Genomic DNA, 12,929 nt, shown 5'->3' on the forward strand with positions numbered 1-12,929 from the left:
TCTCGCATATTGCTTTAAATTTTTGTGAGCATCTACTGAAGTAGCAGCTTTAGTAGGAAACACTCTCATCTTTCTTAGCCTTCAGTTGCAGAGTGATGGGATGAACATCAACATATAATTCTTTCATTAAAGAAATTATTTCAAAAAGCTTATAGTGGAGTATAACCAATTTCTTGCTCCTTATGCTCCACTGGGGGCGAATAGGAATAAGAATAACCTATTCATGAAATCTAGAGATACATCATTGTGCACCAGAATTGGCAGCTGCTCATGTTCTGTTCCTCTGTATGCTAGATTTATTTTATGAATTATACATCTGTAGTCACATGGATTAAAGATGTTAGATTTTTGTGGCTAGGTGGTTCTTTTTTTCTGTCAAAAATTTATGGGAAAAGCACCAGCTGACTGACCTTTTAGGGGGCTGACAATGATGTGCTCTCTAGACACTGAATGGCTACAAACTTGACTAGATAGCAGTTTTATTTCTGATTGTTAGGAGTGCTATACATAAATGTCTTCACAAATTCTGTTTGTTACATTTGGTTTGAGTAAGACCATCCAACCCCCACCCAACCTTTGTTTTCTGTGCAAATGATGTAAGCTCTGTTTCCCTACATTCCTGACAAAGTACATAAATAACTAGCATTGCAAGTTGACTCAAATGTGTAAATGTTCGCATCTAGTCCTGATTACTACCGAGATTTTGCAGCAGAAATTAAAACTTCGCTTTATTTTCAGCTCGCTTACCACATGACTGATGGTGTTTTCGACAGCCGAATTCGGTTCACTAAGTTACTTTTTTAGCTGCTACGACGGTCTAAGAATGTCCACGTGGTTTTTATTCTTTCGCACGTGGTATTGTGAGAAGAAATGAGCGTCTGACAGGCACAATGAACATTTAATATAAAGCGTTAAAGTCTTAGAACGAAAATATCCCAGAAAAAGCTTTGAATTAGTGTCCACATTGTTTACATCCGGAGACCATGACAGTTGCCTTGTGGGATACCCGAGCACTGCCGAAGTGTGTTCGTGTGACCTATGACCACGTGAAGGTCGGCGTTAGTGAATTCTGATTGGCTATATGCTAAGTATGTTACACATGCGTCCATATAAGGAAATTTCCGACTCTTTGTGTGGTCTACAAAAGAGCTTGTATCATAGCGTGGGGCCTTCTATGGGTTTTGACACAGCCTTTGTTTGAAAGTACACGCAGTGACCTTTCGTTCGGTATGCGATGTGACGATGTTTCGCACGTGGGCGAGTGTGTTGCTATGTCCCAAACATTCTCTATTCTCGCTAATTCTGCGCTCGGGAAAAGTAAATAGGATAGAAGTAGATGTTTTTTATGACGAAATAGACATATTTCTAGATTGTTCTATGAAAAATCACTTGGTGAGTGAATAGAACAGACTTTGAACTTTCACAACATGAAGTAATCTCAAAATGGCTAAATCTTAAAATTTTCGACAATTTTAACCCAGGTGCTTGGCCTTAAAACTGTGGTTTGTAGTCTTTTTCAGGAAGTCAGATTCTGTAGTCGAGGTTTCCGTGTCTGGGTTATATGTGTCTAAGATATATAATGAGTATAAATAGACGTAGGACAAAAGCTCGAGAGAAAAATGTAGTGGAGGTTCCCGCATAAATTTTCCAGCTTCAGCCACTTATGTCAAACCTGCAGAACCTAATTAGTTTGGAGGAGGAAGACAAGCCAAGACCAAAAAAAAAAAATAATACTAGGCAATGGAGACAAAAATTAGCAAATCATGATCGAAACTTCCCTGTCCACCCTGAAGAAACTAGTATCAGGCAATAAGGCTGTCCAAGTAAAGGGATGAACCCATTCAAATAATCATCCCTAGAACCTTCGATGGCTATGTTTTCGGTTTCTACAGAAACTAGGGTATGAAACTTTTTATTTTTAGGTACCTTACCTGGTGAGTGCACCCACGTCCGCGCAATTAAAACATAGTCCAGGTGTTACTAGATTATTCTGTAGACCACTTGCTCTCAGTCCATGCCTGCCATAGAAGGTAGATGGCTGTCACTCAAACATATTTTCTAGCTGCACGAAAAAGCAGCCATCTGTGGATATATTCACGTAAACACGGTAAGAAACTGTGGCAAAAATTTAAAAAGGTACAACAGAGGTGACAGGTGCAGAAGACCAGCATAAGAAAGGAGAAACAGGTGGATTAATTAGTGGGAAAAAAAACAACAGTTCGGTGCAAAAACAAATTTCTCAATAAATTTTCACTCGTTTAAAGAGTAGTAAACAAAACTCGACGAAAGAGACATTTTTTTTGTTTGCATCATGCATCATTTGAAACTGTCACCAGGAGTGAATTCTAAAAGAAATGAAATCTTGAAAGCTTTTTCTGTAACTGATGCAACTGCACGCGAAAAACCTTTTCATCAGTCTGTCTGTCCATCTGCTGCCTGCGACCACTTCTGTCACTTCAAAATGCCGGGATGACCCTGGTGACGGATTCTGGATCCTCACGGAAATTAATCACAGAAGCAGGCAAGTGGACACGATGTACCTCTGTGTGAGAATTTCGACAAACACAGTTTATGACTGTTGGCTGTGAAAAGATGAAAGTTGTCTAAGGGCTGAGGAAGAAAATCCTTGGATCAGCCCAAGCTTAGTTTCACTCTTTGCTGCCGTTTCTCCTTCATTAAACCTCGTCGTCATGGCAACGAGGAGTTCAGAATTGGGGTACACTTTTTTGTTTATTTTTAATTTATTGTGTGGGTATGTCTGTATGCGTGTGTGTTGCTGTGTGACTACTTTGTCTGCCTAACTCTGATAATTTTTATTTCTCGTCCTGAAAAATTATTTCTTGGTCGCATATAAGCTAATATTTCTTGTAAAGCTGTTTATTCACAGTAGAATCACCGTTAAAATATTTATCCTGTGTGTCTTAAAAAAAGTTCCATCCCAGTAAGAAACACTTATTTCATTTTTTTTTTTTTTTTTTTTTTTTTTGAAATGTCTGATATCAAATACTCAGGAAGCAGAGGATGCAGCTTGTGTCTACAGCAGCTTACAGAAGGGTTGGCACAAAGAAGGAGGAGTTTGCTGTGTCAACAAAGCCCTGGGTCCGACCTAAGGCTCCACGATTCCTTTGTAGCTTCTTCTTGTTTTAATTTCTGTTTAAGTCTGATTCTGCAAGCAAATAGCTTGAAAGCTTTTTGTCGAAGATGGGATAATGTAAATGACAGAAGAAACGATTTTCTCATTTTGTCGGATTACAGCAATGGTGGCTAAAGTTGTTATCACAATCGTCTTCTTTCTCTTTGTCTCTTTCTTTCATTTTTTCTTTCTTTCTTAGTATCTGTGTTTATGCTAAATATAATCATTGATGGCTTCAGGTTCTTCGAATGACAATAGATTGAACCCTACGTATGTTAATAAATATGAATCTATAGAACAAAAGGACCTGAACATCTGATGTTTGTATAAATGTGGGTTTGGGTTGTTGTGAGAAAATCAGGGCGAGTACTTTTAAACTGCTGTTGTTGTTTGTTTGTTTGTTTGTTTGTTTGTTTGTTTGTTTGTTTGTTTGTTTGTTTGTTTGTTGTGTGTGTGTGAAAAATAGTTTATGAGTCGTCTATGAAGACTCACTCTCCTTCCTTCTCTGTTTGTGTCCCTGCAACATGTCCAGGATGACTGTTGCCTCTCCCCCAGTGAGTCTTCCACAGCCATGTAGCAGAACTCTGAGCCACAAACAGAGGAGGAGGGGCGCTGGACAGAAGTTACCCCCCCATGAACCTGCCATATTCATCACGCACATTGATACGCCATTCCAACATCTAAAAACCGTGCAGACATCTGCAACATCTCTCGATTTTCTTTCTTTATTTCATTTGCTCCATCTTTTATATTTTTCTGTCTTTCTTTCCTTATTTCTAACGTTCATTTCTTATTTCATTTGCTTGTTTGCTCTCTGTTTATTTTTCTTTCCTCAGTTGATTTGTTACTTTGTATTATTTTCCCTTTTATTCTTTCTCGTTGTTTTCTGTCCCTTCTTTCAACTATTTTCCGTCTTCACATCTCTGCCTTTCTTTGATCTCCAATCTTGGAGAACTTCTGTCTCTCGTCTGTCTGTCTGTCTGTCTGCCTGTCTGTCTATCTGTCTGTCTGTCTGTCTGTCTGTCTGTCTGTCTGTCTGTCTGTCTGTCTGTCTTTCTGTCTGTCTGTCTGTCTGTTGATTAGCGTTCAGTGATAACAGGCCAGGTAAAACAGGTGTCCGACGACCCTGACAGGAAGCGTCCATCCGGCATCGCACACAAAGGGCCGTGAACAGGCTCCAGTCCCCGAACACAAAGGGGTCCTCCATTTTGCATCATTTGCATGGCGCGCCCGCAGCACCTGCACGTGAGGAGCGTCCCCCGAGGATGCAGCAGTCAACAGCGCGCGCAGGGTTGCCTGACAGATGAAAACAAGCGCCGGCGAAATCGTTGTTGACTTTCGCGGTGTGCTCATCGACCGACGCCGGCCCCGGCGGTAAGGCCAAGCACCATGAAAGAATAAACTCGGCCGCTAATAAGTGAAGCAAACGGCAAAGGAAACTGAACGATTCGCTTCCGACCACAAGTTGTGGGACATTCAGCATCAAGACAAACACGATCGCCGCTGGAAAGACAATGCAGCCAGGAGACCCTGGGGGTCCTTCTTTTCTTGGGCTGGCATACCGAGGGCAACGGGACCATTATGGCGCTGCCCTGTCGATCGCGGTGTCGCCGTTAATGGGGACAAATCTCTTTCCTAATTCTAAAGTCATATTGTCCGAGCGGTGCTAGTGGAGTGAAATCAAACAAGCAGAGATCAAGACTCGGAGGGTCCGCTGTGACCACTTAACCTCGTGTCTGAACCTGCTGCTGATTGAACCCAAACTTCCAGCAGTAATAATAGTTTTGTATTAAAGGTCTAGTGGAGTGCGATTTTTAGGATTCGTAAGTAGGGCGCAGTGCGAGAGACTACTTTCTCCATATTGGAGTGAATGGGATTGCAACAGATACATCAGTCATGCGCCTGTCACTGATATAGTGAAGGTTTGCTGTTCTGGGTTCAAATCTTGTCTCGAACATACTGTTTATTTGTTTGTTTGTTTGTTTGTTTGTTTGTTTGTTGGGGTTTTTTTTGTTTGTTTTTGTTTTGTTTTTTGTAGTTGTTTTTTTTTTCGGGGTGGGGGTTTGTTGTTTTTGGGTTTTTTTTTTTTTGCATTTATCATCTGTATACAAGGTTGGCTGTCTGGCCCTAGTTGCTGACTCGGCGTAAAACACCAATTCCTCCACTTTTCCCCCTTCCTCCAGATGGCTCAATCCATAACTAAACTGATTACATTTCGCTACCGAGACGCTTTAAGTCCAGCATCAGCGAGGGAAAGAAGAGGGCATATCCAAGTGCGGGTATCAATAACGATTACAATCTCGTCTTAACAAGCCTGAGACTGAAGCTGAAGGTGAAGCGCTGCACACTTAGTCCCTGCTTCATCCCTGAAACCCTAATGTGGCTGAAATCTTTCAGGCGGAAGTTGGGGGAAAATTCGCTGCCCTGAACTTGATTGACTGTGACGTGAACACTATCTCGGGTCACAACAGAGATGTGATTCTGTCCAAGACCGGCAAAGGTTTGTGGAGCTCGAAATCGAAGAAGCCCTGGGTTACGGAAGAAAGGTTTTGACCTCTGTGACCCCAGACGGACCCTGGAAAGTGAGAAGAAGCAAAACCTGACTGCAGCGTTTGAATATCGAAAGATCAGCCGCGAAATCAGGAAAAGGATGAAGGTGGCCAGAAAAAGCTGGATTGAAGATGAATGTTGTGAGGTATACAAAGTGATGGTTTGGGGATTTAACAGTAAGGTCTACCACTTCCCCAAGATCGTAATCAACAGGGTAAGCTGTACTCAATCGTTGGACTGAGTACTGAAACCGCTTCTACAACTTTCAGTTGGTGACAGACCCGAACATCCTCCAAGAATGCCAGGTTATGAAGACCTTCAAATCCTACGGGACTAGGTCAAAAAGGTTATTCGCAGCTTGAAGGGAGGAAAGTCCCTGGAGGTGGACTTTGCTCAAAGGTAAAGAGTAGGAACACTCTCTTCCCTGTGTTGGAAAATTTCGAACACCAAGGAATGGCTGCAAGAATGGATTTAATTACTGGTCATGTTTCTGCCAAAGAAAGGCAATGTCACTACTATCGAACAGTCGCATCCTGTTGGATGCCAAGGATCTCTACTATATCTTCATCCACTTTAAGATGGCTTTCAATAGAGTATGGCATGAGGGGGGTATGGAACGAATTATTGAAATTCATCATGGAGGATGGTCTCGTCCAAACCGTCATAGCGCTGTACGACGGCACGGTATGACCATCAGTACGATAAGAGTAAAGTCATGGTCAACACCACCTTATTCACCACAGCGGAGATCCATATAAACAAGGATCAGTTAGAGGAGATAGATAATATCTGCTATTTCTCGTTTCCCTTTCATATGGTAAGATATTGGCGAGCAAAAGCATTAGCATTAGCACGGTACATGTCTCTAGTGGTTCCCATCATGCTGTGCGGCTGCGAAACGCGAACCGTGCTCACTGAGTCGGATCCAGGCGTTAGAGCCCAAGAGCCTCAGGAGACTCTGTATTTCCTACAGAGAGCAGAAGACGAATGATTGTCCGATAAGCAGTCGCCATTTTGGTGGGTCCCCAGAAACCACCCAACAGGGTTCGGGCACGTCTCAACGCATTGCCCTAAACGGTCCTGATAAAATTACTGCACCCCACTAGACCTTTAAAGGTTTTGTGATTAAGAATTGCACATTTCTGTGAATTGTTTTCGAAGATCAAACTTTCTTTCTCTTTCTCTCTTATCTTCGATACCTCTCTCTCTGGAACGTGGCTGTTTACAAGCAAACGACAGTCTTGAGCAGACGCACCATGAATAATTCACGGATACAAGAAACATGGATGGGAGAAAGATTTAGAGGGAAATAGTTCTTGCTATAAGGCGTCGACCCAGGGCCTAGGATAATATCAGGACAAAGCAGCCAGCCCTGTAAACAGGTGCCTCGGTCACAGAAAGAACAGCATGCCAGACACTCCCTCTGAACCCAGGACGACCTTTACACCCTGTTTTGGAAACATGCTCGTGAGAGAAATAGAAAGTATGAAGATGGAGGAACGTACAATAGCGTCTCTAACCATTTCGACTTTAACTTGTTCATACTCTAATTTTTTTTTTTTTTTTTTGTTCTTTTATGCAGCAATTACCGATTGAGCAATCTTTTGCACGTGCAGTCCGTAACCTCAGGATTGTCACATTTAATGACTTCAGATAACATTAGCACGTTTGGAAGGTTCTAGCAAACCGTGTCGCTTCTACATTCAGTTTTATCATGATGTTTTCTTTCAGTGTTTCTTTACTTCCAGCTGTTGTCCTTTTTTCTTTCTTTCTTGTTGGTTCTCCGTCTGACCTCTCTACTCCGTACTAATCTGCTTTGTTCAGATGGACTGTCTGGACAGATGTGTCTGCGCATGCGTGGTGCTTCTCTTGGGAGCTGTCACTCATAAAAAACCCGGTTTTTACAAAGGTTTTAATGCAGTTGTTGGCAAGTGAAGCTGCTGAAGTAAGGCTGTGGAGTGGCTGGGTGGCAATGAGATTGTGGAGTGGCTGGGTTGCAAATGAGGTTGTTGAGGGAGTTAGTGACTAGTGAGGTTGTTGTGAGGCCGGGTAGAGGGTGTTGAGGGAGTGGGTGAATAGTGAGATTGTTGTGAGGCCGGGTAGAGGTGGAATGGAGTCCTGCAGCAAAGCAATGACAGGGTACATTGCTCAAAGTGTTGAGTGCCATCGACAGAAGGAGCGGAAGTAGACCAGCAAAGTCAGTCTGCAAACAACAGGACCACAAGCTTCTGGTGGAAAAGATTGACCAAGTCTGCTTTGGAAACAGAAAGCCCGCAGTAAGACAAAGTTTTAATACTTCTAGAACTAAGTATAACTAAGGTTTCTTCATCTGCTGCTGCTACTAATGCTACTATTACTACGTCTTTTTTTTTTTTCTTTCAGATCATCTAACAGTTTTTTTATTCTTAAAGAACATTTTTCTTCCAGACCACCTTAGCATCTGACATTTAGGTTTGCCAGTCTCTCTGCTTATCAACTTTTTGTGCAGCCTGAAAATAAACAGAAAGACCTGGCCACTTAATTAAGTCATCGGAAAACAGCCTGTTGGGTTAAAAAAAAACCAAAAAAAAAACTCACAGACGGGGACGTGCAAAGTTGTAAGTGGTGCGCTGCCCAAGTCTCTTCCACACCAAATAAATCTACTCTACTTCCCAGGGTCTACTGGTGGCTTTTTCTTGTCACTTTATTGCTGGTTTTTTTTTCGTTTTTAATGCAAGCGAGAAAAGGAGTCTAACACCATTTGACAGAAGCTCCGCACACGGGGAAACATAACTCGCATTTTATCAGTCAACAGTTGTGCCCCCTGCCCCATCTTCACCAACCCCTTCTCATTAGTGCATGCACGTCTGAGAGTGAGTGTTTCCCCTATAATTTATTTCCACTTTTAAAAAAAATTGTTTTCTTCTTAATCAACTCTTTTTTTCTTCTTCTTTCTGTTCTTCCTACCATGTGAAAGCCAACAAAAAAATTAAAATCGGAGGATTAATATCCTTATCGTCTGAGGACAAGGATGAATAAAATCACTCACTAAGCAGGAGAGATTTGCTGTGCTACAAGCTCAGCTTCGGTTCCAAAGTGAAACAAACAAATAAATAAAAACCAGTGAGAACGATATTGGTGCTTTCGTCAACACCATTGGTGCAGCAGGCGCTGTAGAGTCAAAGAGGAGAGAACTGCTTCTCGAGACAACAAAAAAAAAAAAAAAAGCGCGAGGAGAAACTTTCATTACAAAAATTAAGAGGGACAAAGGGGGAATTTAATCATTCCAATCTTCCAAGACTTAAAAAGCCAGCTCGCGATGTTACTGGCAAATTTAATTCTTGAAAAAAAAAATCTTTTCATCTTCCAATATGCTTTGTACAGTTTCAAGACTCGTAGATCGAAAGGGAAAAATGAGTGGCAAAATAAAACTGTTTCTGTGCCACTGATTAATATAATGTTATTTCTGTTATTTGATAATTTTTTGTGGATACTCTTCGTCTTTCTTCCGATTTGTTTTTTTTTTTCCTTTTTTTCCTTGGGTATTTTCCTCGAGCTGCCAACATTTTCGATTAAAACAAGACAAGAAAAGAAGAAAAAAAAAGAAAAAGTGGGTTTCGTCGTGTTAGACTTTCATTACTTTGCTTGCTCTAGGGGGATGTGATAGTGCATGCAGTATGTGTGCATACGTGCGCTTGTATTTATAAGACAGAGATGATGGGGAAAAAGAAAGGTAGAGAGAGGGAGATAGAGACAGAGGGAAAGAGACAGAGGGAAAGAGACAGACATAGAGATAGCGAGGAGAAAGAGTGAAAAAATAGAGAGACAGCATGAAAGATAGAGAAAGGAGATTATTATTATTATTATTATTATTATTATTATTTTTTTTTTTTTTTATAATAGAGCTTTATCTCACGGGCGGGCGCTAATATGGATGAAGTCATACAAGCTCATTCTGATCAGTAAATGCATCTTACAGTTTATAGACTCCATCTTACAGGGTCAGTACTTAGGATCTCTTTTCTTTCTTTCTTTCTTTCTTTCTTTCTTTCTTTCTTTCTTTCTTTCTTTCTTTCTTTCTTTCTTTCTTTCTTTCTTTCTTTCTTTCTTTCTTTCTTTCTTTCTCTTTCTTTCTCTCGCCCACACGAAAGCACGCAAGCTATCACACACAGAGAGAGGGTGGATGAAACAGAAGTACCCGGAGAAAACCTGTAAACAGAGAAAGCAGGTGCATCTGGTTATTTCAAAGAAAGCAAGATATCTAGCCACGAAGCAAGAACTAGCAAATGTGTCAAATGTCCTGTTTTTACACACACGTAAATATTCCTCTTCAGAAAGACAGAAGGACATGCATACATACAGACAGTAACTAAGAATTAAAAACATTTTTTTTTTTGGCCGTTCGTTTTGCTTCCTTCCATAAACAATGACTGTTTATTAAAACTCTGTAACACGCATCCCAAGTTGAAATATTTTGAGTGCTTGCTAGATTCATCGAGAGCTAAGTGAGATGCCCTCTCACCCATTTCACCAGTTTCGTGACGTATTTCCTGTTCATTCGTTACCACTAATGGGCACGGTTCATAAGTGGCTGTCCATCATGATTGCACGGGCTCATCATTCTTACCGAGCTGGTCCATTACCACGGGGAGGTGGCGAGGCTTGTGGTTATCCTCTCATTATTTCGCGAGAAATTTCCTCCTATGACTGAGAGAGGGGAAGCAACTGAGCCTAGCGCTCTAGTCCTCTTTCCCAATTAAGTCTCACGAAGGGAGAGCACTCTGTAGACCAGCTTCTGACAACTTCCAGCTTTTTTATTTTTTTGTTCTTTCTTCTTTGAGACCCGTATTGCTGTGACCCCGAAACAAAAGTCAAATGCCTCAGACCGTTGCAAAATAGTTTTGAAAAGTAGCTGCTTGTACTGGGAAATGTGATGCTGTGGTCCTCTCCTCGCTAGGTGAGCATCTGATGACCTGCACTTAGTTTCCTGTCTGCAGAATCTCAGTAACGACCATAAGATAAGGTTTTTGTTTGTATACATATAAATTTATGGGGTTTATCAATTTTTTTTACCACTGCTGTCTATCGTAAAGGGAAAAATAAACTGGTTGATGTTAAGACTTCTGGACACACAAGTGGTAGAAAGTTCCTCGAACATACCTCCTTCTATTCCTTTCAAAATCTCGTGCTTATTTTTATTTTGTTTTATTTTATTTTGTTTTATTTTATTTTGTTTTATTTTATTTTATTTTATTTTATTTTATTTTATTTTATTTTATTTTATTTTATTTTATTTTATTTTATTTTGCAAGAGCAGACCCTTCCAAACCTCCTCGGTATGATCTCATTATAGCCGCCAACTTTCTCTGACTTTCCAACCATCACAATGATCAATGGTTCTCGATTCTCGTATTTGTCAAAACTGAGAAATTAGCTTTCTTCAACTCCTCTGTCGTTCTGCCTCCCTCCAGTAATAGTCATTCCAAGTTACAAAGGCGCGGGACCCAGGAAATCAAGGAAAGGTCCTACACTGTTTTCAGTGACCGCTGACCACTGGGGTTGTGGGGGACACGTTTGGGAGGAACCTAATCACATTCCCAGATATTGTCCCCTCGTGGACGAAGAAATGAATTGCAAGAGGGCCACTGGCTGTGCGACTGGGCTTGGCACTGCTTATCGTCATGACAACTGCTCTTCCCGGAGTCTTTGGTAGCCTGGTCCCCAGAGAAAGTGCGGTCTACGCCTTCTAAATGTTGTCTTCAGACGGAAGCAAAATGAGGTCGCAGGAAAGTGTCCATCGATAGCCATTTCATGCCAGCGGTAATTAAGCGCACTTCTCTCTCTGCTAAATTGTGTGGCCTGTAATTCAGGGCTTGGTGTTTGTCTTCGCTCGTGCATGCATGAATACACGCCAGTGTGTAGGGCAGCGGGGGGTTGTGGTGGGAGGATGCTGAGCCCTTTAGAAGTGGCCGTGCGTGCGTGGACAGTCGGTCAGTAATCTTCACACACACGCACGAACTTACACGCGCACTTTCTCCTTCTCTCAATCACTCTCTAACATTCACAAGGTAGTCAATCCCGTTGGCACAAAGTGAGAGAAGAAATAAATTTGTTTGCGTGAGTTGAGGTTAAAAGTTATTTTCAGAGCTCATGGATTGCTATTCAAAATATTGACACAGAAGTAAGCAACATATGTTTACATGAGCCTGTCCCTCATAACTGAACAGAAGATGGCCATACCCCAACAAACTGTTGTCTTGATACCCGTGGTGACGACACGGCACCTGTCATCTTGTCCACTTCTGGTACCTCAACCATCTGGACATGGACAGATTTTATTAACAGGACATCGTGTGGAATATTTGACACTATGTGACAAGTACAGTCACGTGACGGACAAAATGTGTAAAGAAAATCCTGTATCTGTTTCTCTGAGTGTCCATTTATCTCGATAGGTAGCGAGCCTTTCATTTGTCCTTTCATCTAAGCAGTTAATATTCTTTTATTTCTTCCAGCTTGCAATCTCCTCATCTCCCAATATTTGCATCATTCTCCAAAAGCGCTTACATCCGGGTCTCACTGATCAACAATGTGAAATGTTTTCTTTTATGTTTATTAATTCACTGTTGTGTTAATGAATTCTTGTATGTTGTTGATTTCCTCGACATAAATAAATACTGCCTGTCAAAACTATTTTCAATTTACTGCATTTGCATTTTTCTTCACTTTCTTTAAAAAAAAAAATTCTCTTTCTCGTTGTCTCTCTTTCCTTCTCTCTCTCCCCCGCTTTTTGTGTCGGCAGCTTTGCATGTGTCCATATGTCAGGGACATCATTCCGTGGACGCAGGTGTATCTTTGAGGATTCGCCGAGCTCGAAATCAATTCCTTCTGCTGCCATTTATTCTTGTTGTAGGAGCTTCTCTCTGATCATATTCATCTGGGTCTCGAATCAATATGACAACAAATCGATAACTATATTGTTGAGGATATCATTATAGCCTGAGACGTCATAATTATTTCAATATCCCAGTTGATGGCCACAATATCGGTTCCTGGAAATAATTACTTTGTGCTTAAAATAGCGAGCATCACTCGCAGACAATTGGATGTTGAGTTATGCCATTCCTTTCTCCTCCTCTCGTCATAAATACTGACACTCACCATAAATTGACACTGACACCCATCTGGAGCCCAGTTCCTTTCCCTCGTCCGGAACTAGTCATAAGCGAGTCTTTTTTTTTTTCTTCTCCTTCCTTCATTTCTTTTG

The sequence above is a fragment of the Pomacea canaliculata genome, linkage group LG12 (genome assembly GCF_003073045.1).
Source record: "Pomacea canaliculata isolate SZHN2017 linkage group LG12, ASM307304v1, whole genome shotgun sequence".
In the NCBI taxonomy this organism is placed as follows: Eukaryota; Metazoa; Mollusca; class Gastropoda; order Architaenioglossa; family Ampullariidae; genus Pomacea; species Pomacea canaliculata.